At 38.1% G+C, this 15817-nt stretch overlaps 1 protein-coding gene across 5 annotated transcripts in view; it reads left to right on the plus strand.

Annotated features, from left to right (window-relative positions):
• Positions 1-15817, plus strand: part of ARHGAP24 (Rho GTPase activating protein 24) — a 511960-nt gene that overhangs the window by 298539 nt on the left and 197604 nt on the right. The window lies entirely within an intron of this gene.

Raw genomic sequence — 15817 nt, forward strand, 5'->3', positions numbered from 1 at the left:
ATAATTCATTTGTTACAAGCAGATGCCACTTTTAAAAATTAATATTATTAATATTATTAATAATATTATTCTAGTAATATTATTTTATTAATATATTTGATTTTTTACTATTATTGGGGAAAACATCAGGATATCAGAAGGACAGGTAAATGTGGCTGAGTCTAAGACAGTTTTATAGGCCAAATATTATTTTGGTTATCTTAAAATTTTAGAGAGTAATTTTTAAAGATTATGTAAGTTATAGAGCTCTAGGCAAACAGTAATATCTTTACAAACTAACAAAAACAATAATAGTGTTTCTAAGGAAAAATTTCCACTTTACTTTAGCTTCTCTCTCCAACCTGCTTGCTTTTGAGTGTGTTTAATACAAAGATGTGTTCTGCGGTCCTTCTCTGCAGTGTAGCTTGAGTCCAGCAGGGAAGATGGTATCCGCGGGTCCTCTATCTCCACCCCTGAAAATGGTATAAGTTGAATTGAATACAGTTGAATACAAAGGAAAACAACCTCCCTGCAAACCTGGGGTATAAAATGCCCTACATAACTCACAAAAAAGCTAACAATTGTAATGATTATGAAGAGAGTGACAATATAAAAGGAGAAATAAATTTTTTTAAAGATTTTATTTATTCATTTGAGAGAGAAAGAGTGAGAGAGTGCATGAGCAGAGGGAGAGGGAGAAGCAGACTCCTCACAGAGCAAGGAGCCCCACATGGGACTCGATCCCAAGACCCTGGAATCATGACCTGAGCTGAAGGCCGACGCTCAACCGACTGAGCCACGCAGGCGCCCCAAGGAGAAATAAATTATTGTCACCAATTTCACTCTCTAGTGGATTCATTCCTATTGTTAGATTTCTTGCCGGAGCGTTGGTGGTATAGTGGTTAGCATAGCTGCCTTCCTATTGTTAGATTTCTTTCTGTATCTGCGTATATAATATAGTATCAATATTTTGTTTTGTTTTACTTTTACAAAATTAGTTTATACTGCAAATTTGGATTCCACCTGGCTTCATTTAACATTTTATTAGGAACTTTTTCTATATTATTCAGAACACTTTGGAAAAGAATAATATACAACTGCATACTATTCTATTCTGTGGCAATACCATACGTAACAGAATGCGCTCCCCATTGTTGGGGACCTACTTGTTCGGTGTATTCTGTCATACATGAAATAAGAATAAGCATTCGTTTACATGTGATTTGTGGTCATTGGGTTATTTTAGAACTGTAATAACTTAGAAATCTGCAAGTCCAAGTCCCTCTTTTGGCAGTGTAGGGGAACTAAGTCCAGAAATATTGCTCATGTAGAATCCAGGCTTCCAGCATTCAGTCTCATTTCAATGTTCATCCAGAAGTAATGACTGCATGATAAATTTCCTCTGGGGCCAGGGGTGAAAGCATAATTTCCTTCTGTCTGAGTAAGAGGTCAACCATGTACCCTATTCTCTGAAAATCCCCAGGGAACAGAGGGTTCTCATACTAACGAAAGAACTCAAGATTCCATGCCAGAAGTCTTTATGACACAAGGGGTGATAAACATATATTAGCTATGGGAACATTTTTAAATAGCTGTCACTTTGTTAATGAGTATTTGCTAAAGCATTTCCTGGGCCACTCGTGTTTATGGAACTTTTAAACAAAATATTTATCAGGATGAAACCAGGACTTGCTTCAAAAATTATGTCCTTTTACTTGCACCTTTGCTTTTCCTCAGTGGGTAACCAATGTCCAGGCGTCTGTTACACTAAACAAACAAACACTCAACTTTCTCAACGAAGCTCTCTCTTCCTGGTGCCAAAAAAAATAAATTTTTTTTCTGTTTTTGCTTTCCCACCTCCCTCCGACTCTAAAACTCTTTGCACCTTGGCATTTATTTCTACCACAATACTGAAATTACCTCTCAGAGGTTGCTAAGGATGGCTGAATTAATGGCTAAACCCAGAGCGTTTTAGCCATTGCTCACCTCTGCTTTTTCTGCCATTTATACTGTTTGCTGCCATGATCTTCTTGAAATAGTTCTATCTTTTATGTTAGGGATCTTGCACGAGCCTATGGTTCCACCTTTCTTTTCTTCACTCTCTTGAGAGGGCTCCTGTCTTCTTCCCACCTCCTTGCTCTGGGTGTCTTTGTTTGTTTTATGTCCCTCCCATTATTCTATCTCCCTCAGAAGATTGCAGCCAGTCCCATGGCTTTGACTTAAAGCCCAGTCTAGAGATCTGGTCGGCAAGACCTCTTGGAACTCACAGTTAGTACAAGTTATGATAACAAGTTTCCTTTCTCTGGATGCGCAACACTTGCAGTAGGGTCTTTGACTTGGTGGGGAAGTGGGCTGGATTTCAGGCCCAGCTTGACCCCACAACCTTACGTGCCTGCCCTTCTTGTCAGAGCTCCCATTACAAGACTGTCTCAGATATTCCAGGACTTCGAACTCTAACATTCCCTCACTCCAACCAGTCCTTCATCTGTTATCTTCTTCCTCAATTCCTATGCAACCAGGTGACAGTTATTAGAGAATTTTAAAATCTATAGTCTTTGTTTTTTTTCATCCCCATGACCACTATCTTGCTCAGAATTCAATGATCTCTTCTTAACCCATTGTCTCCTTACTGGTCCGGGTCTCCCTCTCTCCAATCCTTTGCCACTCTGGTCTGTCTTCTACACTGTTGGCAACTTAAAGAAATATGTATATATGTCTTTTATATGTATGTATACATATTTCCCCACACACACACCCTAAATTTTCAGTGAGTCCTTAGTAGATAGTTAAGAGCAGGACCTATGGAGTTGAATTACAGGATTTGAGGCTTAGCTCTGGCACATTTTGCATCTATCATCGTATGCAGGTGACTTTAACATTTCTAAGCCTCCATTTCCTCACATAAAAGAAGTGTAATAGGGGCGCCTGTGTGGCTCAGTCATTAAGCGTCTGCCTTCAGCTCAGGTCATGATCCCAGGGTCCTGGGATCGAGCCCCACATCGGGCTCCCTGTTCCATGGGGAGTCTGCTTCTCCCTCTCCCACTCCCCCTGCTTGTGTTCCCTCTCTTCGCTGTGTCTCTCTCTGTCAAATAAATAAATATTTAAAAAATAATAAATAAATAAAATCTTTAAAAATAAAGAAGTGTAAGCATCTGCCTTTGGCTCAGGTCGTGATCCTGGGGTCCTGGGATGGAGCCCCACTTGTTGTGATGAGCACTGGGTGTTATATGTAAGTGATGAATCACTGAATTCTCTTCCTGAAATGAATAGTGCACTATATGTTAACCAACTTGAATTTAAATAAAATTTTAGAAGAAAAAATGAAAAACAACAAAAAAGAAAGAGTAGCAAGAAAAGGAAAACTTTTTTTTAGTAATATTTGCGTGCTGCAAATAAACACTTCTCTTTATCCGGTGTTTCTTTGTGATTTTCTTTATTTATCCTTTATGATTCAACCTTATAGTCACAAAACAAACAAGTGGAGTAGCCAGGAATCTATCCCAGGTTTTTAACAACAGGCTCTCTGCCTCATTTGCAGATTGCTTCTCTTTCTGTGAATTTAAGAATCAATGCAATTGACATAATCAAATTTAAGTGGAAATACTCCAGAGTAATGACTAAGGGGTTTCACATGTATGCCAGGAATATTATTTCACTATAATGTTATCTTAGAGTAATAGATTGATTTAGTTTTTCTAAATCGACACAGGCCTTTCACTTTGGGTAGATACACTGACCATTTTTCCTTGAATCCAATACCAGTTTTTTGAAAGCGATTGCTAGTGTCTTCTCCAATGTTTTCCCCCAGAGACTAAGCTATTTCTGTCAGAGGACTTTGGCTCTTTCTTAGCATCAAAGGTTCTGTGGCTTATTTCATTTCCTTAATCTACTCAGTACTTACTTATGAATGGAAGTTGCATAAATCAAACAACAGGGACTTTGGATGGGGTCTTAAGGATCTTGTACTGAAGCCCCCACATATTGCATCCGACCAAAGCAGGCCAAACTAGGCTAAGAGACATATCAGTGATCATAAAGAAGTCTAAAGGATGTTTCCTCTCTAAGAAGGCATACCTTGCAGTTTTACTCGCAACTTTTTGGAATGCATCGAATAGTCTAAAAATCACAATAGAAATAAATTTGAGTCTTCACTTTCCTTCTCCCTCCATCTTTCAGTGTCATGCAGGCATAGTTGGAATCCAGTGTGTGTATTAGAGATCCACCCCCTTTTCCTTTTTTCCTTTTTTTTTTTTTAAGATTTTATTTATTTATTTGAGAGAGAGAATGTGCGTGCGAGAGAGAGCATGAGCAGGGAAGAGAGGGAGAAGCCGGCTCCCTGCCAAGCAGGGAGCTGAATGTGGGGCTCCATCCCAGGACCCCGGGATCACGACCTGAGCCAAAGGCAGATGCTTAACTGACTGAGCCACCCAGGTGCCCCTCTACCCTCTTTTTCATTCACAGGAGCTGCTTATTGGTAGAGAAAACCTTCCAAATACTGTTTGCTTGACTTTAAACTTCCTCAGCTCTCCAAATGGGAATTACCGACATACATCACAAATAAAATAATAAAATATTTATGAATCATCCCGAAAGTGCAACTCCCAGTGCTCCACAGTGTTCTCTGAAGAAAAGTAAATCTCTGTGTCAGATATATATTTGTACATTTCAAAAAAAAATGTATATATATATACTAACATTATGTTGTGCCAATATTATAATATGAAATACCACACACACGCACACACAGACTGGGGACATGGCTTGGGAGAAGTACCTTTTCAAGAGTGAATGTTCTCCTCCCTCCACACAGATTTGTCACTTTCTCATATAAACACTGGGCCCCAGCCTTTATTCCATCTCCCCTTTGTATTATTTGCCACTCATGGTGGCCTTTCGACCTACAGTGTTCCTCAGTCTTGTCTTTCTAGAGGTCATCTTCTTCTGAGATGCGCTCCCTGACTCCATCCCTACCCTTAACTCCCATGGCTGATCTCTATGGTTTTCACCACTTTGCACTTGAACTTCGTGCTTACTGGCCCACTTTCCTAGCCCAGCTGCACTGTTAGCTCCCTGAGGACAAGGACTTTGTCTAACAGGCTTGGATGACCAGTGCTTCATACAGTGCCTGCCACTGGATGACAAATTTAGGGGCCCAATATTGCTCTAGGCTTGTTGTTACAAAGGGGCATAAATCCCGTGTGAGGTATTCTCACACAAGGAGATGTTGAAGGTTTAGCCAGCCTGTCTCAGCAGACCTCTGGTTAGTCGAAAGGAAAGTATAAGAATATAAGCAAGAGCGGTGAGCTTCTTTCTTTTTCCCTCTGGGTAAAATATTCCAGGTTTTTGCTCTACATAGATTTTATTTCATATTTACTCAAATTTCATATTAAAGCCAATGGTCATTAAGATGTTCATTTTTTTTAAAACACCTTCACCCATTTCACCAAAATTAAACTTTGTCTGTCTCAGTTTCTTCACCATTTGTCAGAGTTTCAGCAGTCCCTTTATAGGATGGAGGCTTAGACTGAGTGCTAAAATTCAAGAAATATTTTGATATTCATTCATGGTCTATCCCCTTACATTTTCTCAAATCTCATTCCTTTTATGACAAATACTGCTTCAGAAAAAAGATAAGAAAAAAACTGCTTTGGAGATTTTTGTTTGCAATGGTTTTTGAGTTTCAAAAGTTAACTCCATAAATCCTCAGGATCCAAAGTTTAAATGATAACAACAACAAAAAAACAGCAAAATAAAACCATTCTCCTTATCCCATCCCTAAAAGCAGATAATGGTTCTCACGGCAGGGGGCCAAAGAGAAGAATCAGAGGGAAACAAAGGGACATTAGCAGCTTGGAGGATGGTGGGATTCTGAGTCACCGTCTGCACCATTGCCTGAAGTGGGTACCTGGGAGACAGAATGGAAAACCTGGACCAGACTGAGGGAATCTAAGAACAGAGGATTCTCTGAATAACTTCCTGTATGAAGTACATGGAGGCTACAAACTCAAATCGTTGTTTAGTGCTGTTCGGCTTGGTACCGGGATATTCAAAATGGGTATGTAGGCAGACGTGTCCAAAACAACCTCCCAGGTTATCCCATGTCCTCAGTGCAGCCAAGAAAGGAGGAGAAGAAGCAGTGAGAGGCAAACCTGGAAAAGCCAGGGACAAAGCCAAGGAGGACTTTGTCCCAGGGTTTGTAGACTGAAGTCCAAGAACAGACAAGGAAATCAGCATCTCAGATATGCCTCTGTATGCAAAGGATGATGATCATGGAGCAGATTCCTACTCTCCTCCATCCAAGACCTGGAGCCCTAGATGTCCCCAACATCAGACAGCTCCCAGGAAAGTGGCGGCCCTGGGTTAACTAAGATTGCATTTCAGCCACCTGACAACGTAAAAGAATAAGGAAGTTACATTTTATACACTTGACTGTCTACCAACTGTCTACCAACATCCATTCCTTCCTTCTACATAAATCATTTTTTAACTTAAACCCATTATTTTCAGCTGCCTATTTTACTATAGAAAATGCCAATATACAAATAATGTTTTATAGTTTTGTCAAAAGTCTAAACTATACTTGTTTGTTTTTGCATTTGGAGCAATATCAAGGTTAGAAAGACAAAGTATAGAATTTGACCTGTTTAGGTCTTGAGCATAGGGGTGAGAGGATTAGGGATGAAAAGAGTAAAATCTTTCAGGAGAATCTTATAGGAGAATCTCTACTCTAGACAGCTTAATAGAACTTCATTTTTTAGTTTCCATTTCATCCAAATTCTGATCTCTAAGGACCAGAAGCATCTGTTATGTCTCTATTCTTTACCAATGTTATCTTAAGTGACACAGAGAAAATACTGAAACTTGGGGTGCCTGGGTGGCTCAGTCAGTTAAGGGTCTGCCTTCAGCTCAGGTCATGATCCCAGGGTCCTGGGATCAAGCTCCAGGTTGGGCTCCCTGCTCGGTGGGGAGCCTGCTTCTCCCTCTCACTCTGCCTGCTGTCCCCCCCGCCCCACCCCCCCACTTGTTCTCTCTCTTTCTCTGTCAAATAAAGAAATAAATAAAATATTAAAAAAAAAAAGTAAAGAAAATACTGAAATTTTGGTAAATTGCTCAGAAGGATTATTGCCAGCCTAAAAGTGCCTTATAAAGTGATCCCATACTGGTAATGAGGGATCCTTACCCAAGTTCTTTCTTAAAGCACAGCTAAGCTGCCCAAAAAGGAACATCTGCTCCAAGTCTATGGGCCCCATAGAGATCAAGGACAGAAAGGAAAAAAAATAAAATCACTTACTGGCTTTCTGAAGGGATTATAGTTTACTCAGAGTAAAGGCTAAATTTGGACTCACCAAGAAATTCCCTATGAAAATCTAAGTTCTTAAGTCAACTGATATGAGAATTTTCCAAAGTATGGCCTGTTTAGGTTTTCACTGGTCCTCTGGGACATTTATGGAATTTCTTGGCCAAAACTTGACAACTGTCTGTGTATGGCCCAGTTTCCTATTACCCAATGTGCAGACAGAGAGGGGGTGGTATGCAGGGGTGGGGCAAGAGATTGTTACTCCATGCAAATGCAAATGCAAATGCAGGCTCTGAACAAAAATCTTTTCTGAAAGGCCAGGCATGGCATCCCATAGGCTTAACAACATTGGGGTATAATTCGGGGAAGCAGTCATATCAGGGGTACCATCATGTGGCAAATGAGATCCAGCCAGCCAGAGAGATGTCAGGCAATCAAAGAATAGTATTCTAAACAGGTCAAGCAGGCTTTTGCTTTCAGGGAAATCAGTCAGCAGATCAGTGGGAGTTCAGGGGTAGGACCCTTCATAAGAGTGAAATGGAAAACAAAATGCAGGCTCATTGATCAACTGGGTATCAGACACTAGATAGGAACTAAGACACCCAAAAAGCAAAAACTCAGGTTACAATAGGAGAACCCAAAATCTAATCCTAGAAAGTATGGAGCTAGCGTTGAGAGTCAAATGGTAGTAATCAGAGAAAGCCAGGTGTTCTGCAAGACTAGGCCTATTCTGGAACTCTGATATGCATGGTAGACTACCAGAAGGTCTTAGGGGTAGGGAAGTTAGTGCCGGCCATTTTAATTCATTCCCTAGACAGACTCTTCCTGGGGATTGGGATTATGTTTGTCCCTCCCTGAGATGCAATGTCGAGGATTCTTCAAAATTACCTTGAGAAGTCCTATTAAGCCATCAGTATGATTTTCTCTTCTAAAGACCACTAGATTTGTACATCTCCTTGCTTTAAGTTCTAAGTTAGAATGTTTTCTTTGCCTGTCTTCTAATGCCCTGGTTTTAAATATTCTTTTTTCTTATCTTCTCTCAGTAAGCCTGTGGGCATTAGATGTTTTTACAAGTTACAAAAAAACCCTGAAGAACTTAAAATGCAGATTTCTGGGCCTGTGCCCAGAGTACCTGATTCAGTAAACCTGGTATGGGACCTGGAATATGTATTTTAACAAAAACTCCAGGTGATTATGATGCAGGTTGTCCATGGACCACACTTTGAGAAGCCCTACTTTAAATCACCTAAATGCCTTGGGAAATCTGACAGTTCATTGGCCATATTACATCTCTCCAACTGCCTCCTGCTCTCCATCTAGCAATAAAAATTATTCCTTATCACATCACATATCTTGATTTCAGGTTCTAAAAACGGTCCTTATAATAATATCCTGGACCAAAACATGGAGAGTTTTAGAATCCAATTCCAAATTCAAGATAGATTGTGTTTTGGCTGTCTTTAATTTTATTGTATCTACACTTCAAAGGGCAATTTATTTTTATTGAAACTTACATCTATTCTGGGATATGAAAGTGCCTCCAATTTATACCTGAAATCTAAGATTGTATTCCCTTTACTTTTCCCAGGGTGAATTATCTCTCTTTCCAGTTTATTAGAGAAACAGTCTTTCAACCGCAAGCATAAAGACAGCTGCAGACTCTTGGTAGAAATTAAAAAGGAGTATTTGGAATATTTACAGTGTCTCTTTTAGACTTGGAGGCTGGGCAACAATCAGTCATCACATATGGGAAAGATTTATATCGCCTGAGTGGGCTCAAGTTTGATGTAGCATAAATGGTATTTCCCCAGATTTTCCATGGCCGCAGTCTATGCTCTTGTCTCTACGGAGAAATATGCTGGGCTAGGGAATGATGAATAAGCATTCTTCCAGGCACTGTAGTCAGAGCCTTTTCTTTTCAGCCAAGTTTAGTGTGACTGTTTCACATATGATTTTGCTCTTTGTGAACTGGATTGGAAAAAATGAAAACCTGGTCTAAAAATAAAGATATCAAGCATTTGACTACTAATCAGTAAACATTTGTTATTGCTAAGGTCTGTAAGAACCAAATAGCAGGCGTTGTGCTGCATATTAAGTCTAAATTCTGTTGTATGCTCATCCTTTTTAACCCAACAAAGAAATAAGGAATCACAGAAATGAACGAACTCCATGAAATAGTGTATCAAGCAAATTTCCTTAAAAAAAAAGCAAACAATTAGAACTAATGTCCATATTTTGGGAATCTGTGCAGTCTTCTTAAAATGTTTAAAAAAAATGAAAAAAAAAAGATAGTAGGAAGAGAAAAATGAAGGGGGGGAAATCAGAGGGGGAGACGAACCATGAGAAACTATGGACTCTGAGAAACAAACTGAGGGTTCTAGAGGGGAGGGAGCTGGGGGGATGGTTTAGCCTGGTGATGGGTATTAAAGAGGGCACGTGCTGAATGGAGCACTGGGTGTTAACACGCAAACAATGAATCATGGAACACTACATCAAAAACTAATGATGTAATGTATGGTGATTAACATATCATAATAAAATAAAATAAAATAAAATGTTTTTGATATTGGGCTTTTTTTTTCAGCTTTATAAATTATGCCTCTGTGACATACACATGTACAGCATTAAGGCATATTTGAGGGTAAAGATAGAAGGCAATAATGTAAAAGATTGCTTGTTACCAAAAGTGGTTAGGATTTGAGAGGTAACCCCAGAAAAGATATTATAAGTGTTAAAATACTGAGTCACGAATTGTGTTTACCAAATATTTTCAACTGTCTACTTTCCAGTCACTTAATGGAATTCTACTTCTCCCCTCTTTTGAAATTAGTCATGGCCATATAACTTACTTTGGCCAATGAAAAGTGATCAGAAGTGATGTATCTCATTTCCAGGTAGAAGTTATAGGTGCCACTGTCCAGATCATCCTGTGCCCTACTGCTCTGGGATTGTGGAAGCACACAGTCAGGTCCTTGAATGAGCTGTGGCCCCTGCTGACCCACATTGGACAACAGTGTGAGTCAAAAAAAAGTTGTGTTATGGAATTGCTTGTTAGTGCAGCAATATTTAGCTTATCCTGACTGGTACACATATAGACATGGAGGCAAAAAACACCCCAAGTGTTTTGACAGAAAATAGGGATTTACCAAGATGGAGGTTGTCAATAATATATGATTGTGCATTATATCATTTAAGGGAGCTATAGAGCCAACCTGATGGAAAGAATTGTGTTTGTTCAATTGTCGAGTCAGGACTGAGTACTAAGGAACTAAAAATATATTTAAAAATTATGTTCATGGCTATGTATAACAGCAATATACAACAAAACTCTCAATGATGACCCTTGAACATTGAAAATGGGAGTGAATGGGATATTCTACTTTTCCTTTTAATAATTCAAACTTTTTTTGTCAAGTGCGCCTGAAGCAATTTTATATTTAAAAATACAAATATGGGAAAATTAAACACAAACACCATACCCCAGTAAAAATCTAAAGTTTTAACAATTTTTTAGATAAAGCATGGTAATCAGGATTAAGAGAATTCAGAATATGCTGGTCCTGAAGAACCTCCCAAAATCAAGGACTTACAAGAAAAATGGAGTATCATACGTAACCTATATAAAAGCCAAGGCACACATAGTCTACTCGTAGCCTAGATTGCTTTAAAGAAACATTGCCCACTAATTGTAATTCTTAAAAAATCTAATGTAGTCTAAGTATGTTAGAGTATGTTACAATTCTTGATTCATTGCATTATCTCTTAAAATTCTCTTCTTTCACATGTTCCCCAAAACTTGTCTTAATCCTCAAGAAAAATTTTTTTCTCTGAAATCCAGCCCATGGCCCCTCCTATTCCTTTTCCTCTTTTTAAAATCTTCTCTTCCTACTTCAAGCAGTTTCTCTTCTTGATTTTCTCAGTTTTCTCTATCTGTTACCCAGATTCTACCAAACCAAAGCCAAGAATGGAGCAGACTCTGAATGTTCTTTGGAGTGAAAAAAGCCAAGAGTCAAGGACAAAAATGCTATGTAGCAATCAAGAAGAGATAAAATGTGAAAAAGTTGTATTATATATTTTCTTTTTTTTTTTTCTATGTTTGACACAGTTATGAGAGATGAGTTTTCCAGGAACTACTCTTTGCTTATCTGTGAGAGTATCCACTGGTTACATTTTCTATATAGACAGGCCTCTTTTTAAAAATAAATATTGTGTATTTCCCCTTGAAAGAAGCTAGAACTAAGTAAAGGATAAACCATGTACTCTGGCCCAGCCCTCTATGGAGTACACAGCTTAATGGTATTTTGAAGAATATTATGACAATTTATGGATTATGTTCCAAAATGCTATTCACTTAGGAGACATTTCTGATATGTCTTCCCTCCCAACATCATCCCTATTTATTTTCTCAGGAAATATCTGATCTCAAAGAGCTACGATAGTTCTTGTTTCAGAAATCCAAGATCATCAAGTTGATTTATTATAGTACAGTTGGAAGTTCTGTCAGATCTCATTGTTATGCACCACTGAAGTACATCAACAAATTGCATCCATCAACTAATATTTGGACTTAACTCTGTCATTATTTAATTAGTCTAAAAAAATGTCACAGTAGGCAGAGAACTCATTGTTTTTCTGTATTAAAGAAATTCTTGTTGAAATAGAGGAATGTTTTTCCTGACCCCATAAATTAGAGACAGTAAGATAAATAGAGAGTTGACAGATATAAAAGAAGCAAAGTTACTTTCCAGTTATAGAACACCAATAAATTTTTAAAGAATGAAATTTTGTGTTCGTAGGAGGTCAGAAATGTTGCAGCATACAACATTCACTGCCCTCTCTACTTGCATGAACATAAAGTAGTACAGCATATATGTGCTTTAACTTTGTCTAGATAATAATTATCTAGATGCAATTATTTGAGTATGAACTATCTCTAAAATGTATATTTTAAGAAACTGCCGGCAATCATTCTAATGGCTGGTTTACAACAAGTTTCTATGATGAGGAATCCTTAAGGAAACAAAGTTGAGCGTGTGCTATATCCCTAGATCTTAAGAGCATTGCTTCTTAGAGAGAGATGTATGCTTTGATTTAGGAACTTGGTTTTATTTATTTTATTTATTTATTTTTATTTGTTTTGTTTTTAGAGAGGGAGAGGGAAGGCAGGGGAGGGGCAGAGGGAAAGGGAGGGAGAGAATCTTAAGCTGAGAGCATGGAGCCTGACGCGGGGCTCAATCTCAGTGCCCTGAGATCATGACCTGAGCTGAAATCAAGAGTCGACGCTTAACTGACTGAGCCACTGAGGTGCCCCAGGAACATGGTTTTAAAATGCTAGGGCTGCGAGGATCCTAAGCCTGCAAAACATTGCCCAGATAAATGAAAATGGGGTTAGTAGAAGTTTGAAACCTTATTCCCCACAAAATAATCAAAGGATAAGGTAGACCTTCCTCTTTTAGTTCTGTTTATGGTACCTGGCAAACTCTTTTCCATCACATTCTATTTTTAAACAAGTTTTGACTCTTAAAACTATGACCCTCAGTTTGTATATACTCTTTTTTAGCTCAGATAAAATATGCGATAGAATGAGATTAGGCTGTTTCCTGTCACAAAAGTAGAATGCTCTTGTGAATACTTTGAAAAGAAGAAATGAACAGTCCCTAAGTGTGTTTTCTTCAATATTAACCCACCATCCATGGTGCACTAGGTGTTGCCCAAGACACACACTCAGGAAGCAGTGTCTTCTTTGTAAGAATGTATAAGTCATTGTAAGCATATCTAGTACAGGGAAAAGAATAGCAACACAGTAGGGGAATAAATAAGGAGATTTTTTTTTAAAGATTTTATTTATTTATTTGACAGAGAGAGACACAGCGAGAGAGGGAACACAAGCAGGGGGAGTGGGAGAGGGAGAAGCAGGCTTCCCGCTGAGCAGGGAGCCCGATGCAGGGCTCGATCCCAGGACCCTGAGATCATGACCTGAGCCGAAGGCAGACGCTTAACGACCGAGCCACCCAGGCGCCCCAAGAAGATTTTGAAAGAAATTTACTGAGGCTTCACCTGAGCAGAAAATGTGATTTATTTAGCAGCATGAGGTAATGAGTAAGAAGAAGTACCATATCCCTCTTGCCATTTTCTTTAGGGAACAGCATTCCTCATGCTGAAAGGGAAAGGCATGTCTAACAGTTTAATGAAATGATCTAAGTGTATATCAGAGAGAGGGAATAAAACCATATATTCTGGAAACTTGAGGAGAAAATCTTCCTTTTTTTTCTTTATTTTCAACGGAAGTATCTATTTTCTATTACTGTTTCTGTTGTTTTTAGAGTTGTTGGAGTCTACTGAAGGTAGCCTTGCAAGTCTTTTATAATGCGTTACACATCTGTCAGGAGGCTGTCTGAATTCCACTGAAATAAAAAAGTGGTGGAATGAAAAAGATACCATATGCCACTAAAGATTATTTTGCTGATATTTTCAATATTTTTTGGTAGGGTTAGTTAGGAAGCCAGTAGCATAATCAATAAAGCACAAAGGAAGAAAAAAATAACAGCCAAATGTAATTGTAGTGTATGATGCTTTTAAAATGTTGGATTTTCAACATCTTAATGAAAAGGTTTTTACTTAAACATAATCTTGACTATCATAGGAAATTTCAATTATCTGATCTTTTAAATGATTAATACTGAGCCTATAACTGTGTTTGATCCTCTGTCTCATCTCATCAGTGGCATAGTGAAACGTTGTTCTGCGACCGATAAAGTCTGCCCTCATGCACCTCTGGGGTTAGCCCCCTCAAGGAGCAACCTGAGAGGTCTAAGGACTCGGGGGAAGGAACATCCCATCACGTACTTAGCCAAAGATCTTTTCATGGGTGGTACACAACATCTAGTTGCAAGGAAGCCCCACCAAGTAAACAGAAGGGCGTCACCTCTCATTATCATATTTCTTCCATTCTGCATTAATTTTTCAACCTTCAACGTATTTGACATTGGCATCTGTCTCTGAATTGAAGTATACATTAATATAGAAATTCATACAAAAAAGCAAGAAACTATGGTAATAACCTAATGAGCTTTTCTTCATCATTGTCTATCTTGGCTCCATTTTCTCTTCTCTTCCTCTTTCTCCCACCGAAAGCGGCGTAGTGAGACATTGGGTTGTGGATTCCAACGAAGTAGGGTGTGAACTAGAGTCATGAGTGTAGATTATTCTGGTCCTCACTGTTTTTCTCCATAGTAGAGTAATAATGCCATTGTTAAAAGGCTGTTTTGGAGTCTAATAAAATAGCACATTAAAGTTTCTAGTAGAAAGAATAAGTAGCTGGGTCTCTTTCCCAGTGTTTTGGATGCCCATCAGGCTGCAATTCTGTTGGAACTTCTTATTTTATTTTTCCATCTCCCTCATATAAGCCTCCTTTTGCTGTTGTTAGATTAAGTGGGCTTCGATGAAAACAAAACAAAACAAAACAAAATAGACAATGCAATAACAAAAGCAGAAACAAAAAGATTCTTCTTCCATGTATACTGATACGAGTCTGAACATATTCTCAACTAAATGGAAAACTGTTTCTAGTTCTTTAGTTTCTGACTAATAAAGGCCATGTTTTAAGTACCCAAGATTTTAGTTTAAATATCAATTTAACCTTTCATTAAAAACACACAAAAATTGAGATAAGAATACATGGATTCTTTCTAAATATCTATAAAACTCAGAGATATTAATGGCATAACACAATTAAGTCATTTCTTAAAAATAGCACATTGGCCACGAAAGCCTCAAATCTGTGTCATGTTCCAAACCCTGTTGTACCCCAAACTACAGTGGCCAGACCTCTAATCCAAATAATTTAGAGTCTTTTGGACTCCTCTACATTTTTGAAGGAGAAAACAGGTTATTAACTCTTGGCCATATAGTGTCCTTGTCCCTTTTGTAGTGGTCATAGAAACACAAGTTAGGACCCAGACCCTTAAAGTTTGGTGACTCCTCCCACCCACTTTTTTGTTGGCAACAGACAATGTAGGCTTGTGAACATAAGTTTGACTCTACTTGTTTGGGTTTTAGTTACTATTTCTTTAAGTTTTGAAATGCTTATTGATCTGACTTTAGTGGCAAATTCTAACTAGCATATTTCTGTTTGTTATTATCTTAATTACTTGGAAATCAGTAGATAGGCAATAATTATTAAATATTCATATCCAGATCACCCTGGTCTTTCCTATATTTTTGCAGTCAGAATCGGAAACAAATCTATCTATATGCTATTTTCTCACTCAGTATCATTTAGGGACTGTAAAGATATTATTTTTTCTTTTCTTTCTTTCTTTCTTTCTTCCTTCCTTTCTTTCTTTCTTTCTTTCTTTCTTTCTTTCTTTCTTTCTTTCTTTCTTTCTTTCTTTCTTCCTTCCTTCCTTCCTTCCTTCCTTTCTTTTCTTTCTTTCTTTCTTTCTTTCTTTCTTTCTTTCTTTCTTTCTTTCTTCTTCTTCTTTTCTTCTTCTTCTTTCTTCTTCTTTTCTTCTTCTTCTTTTCTTCTTCTTCTTTCTTCTT

Source organism: Mirounga angustirostris, unplaced genomic scaffold (assembly GCF_029215605.1).
Source record: "Mirounga angustirostris isolate CCGP_5_RB_7025 unplaced genomic scaffold, mMirAng1.0.hap1 SCAF_2, whole genome shotgun sequence".
NCBI lineage: Eukaryota > Metazoa > Chordata > Mammalia > Carnivora > Phocidae > Mirounga > Mirounga angustirostris.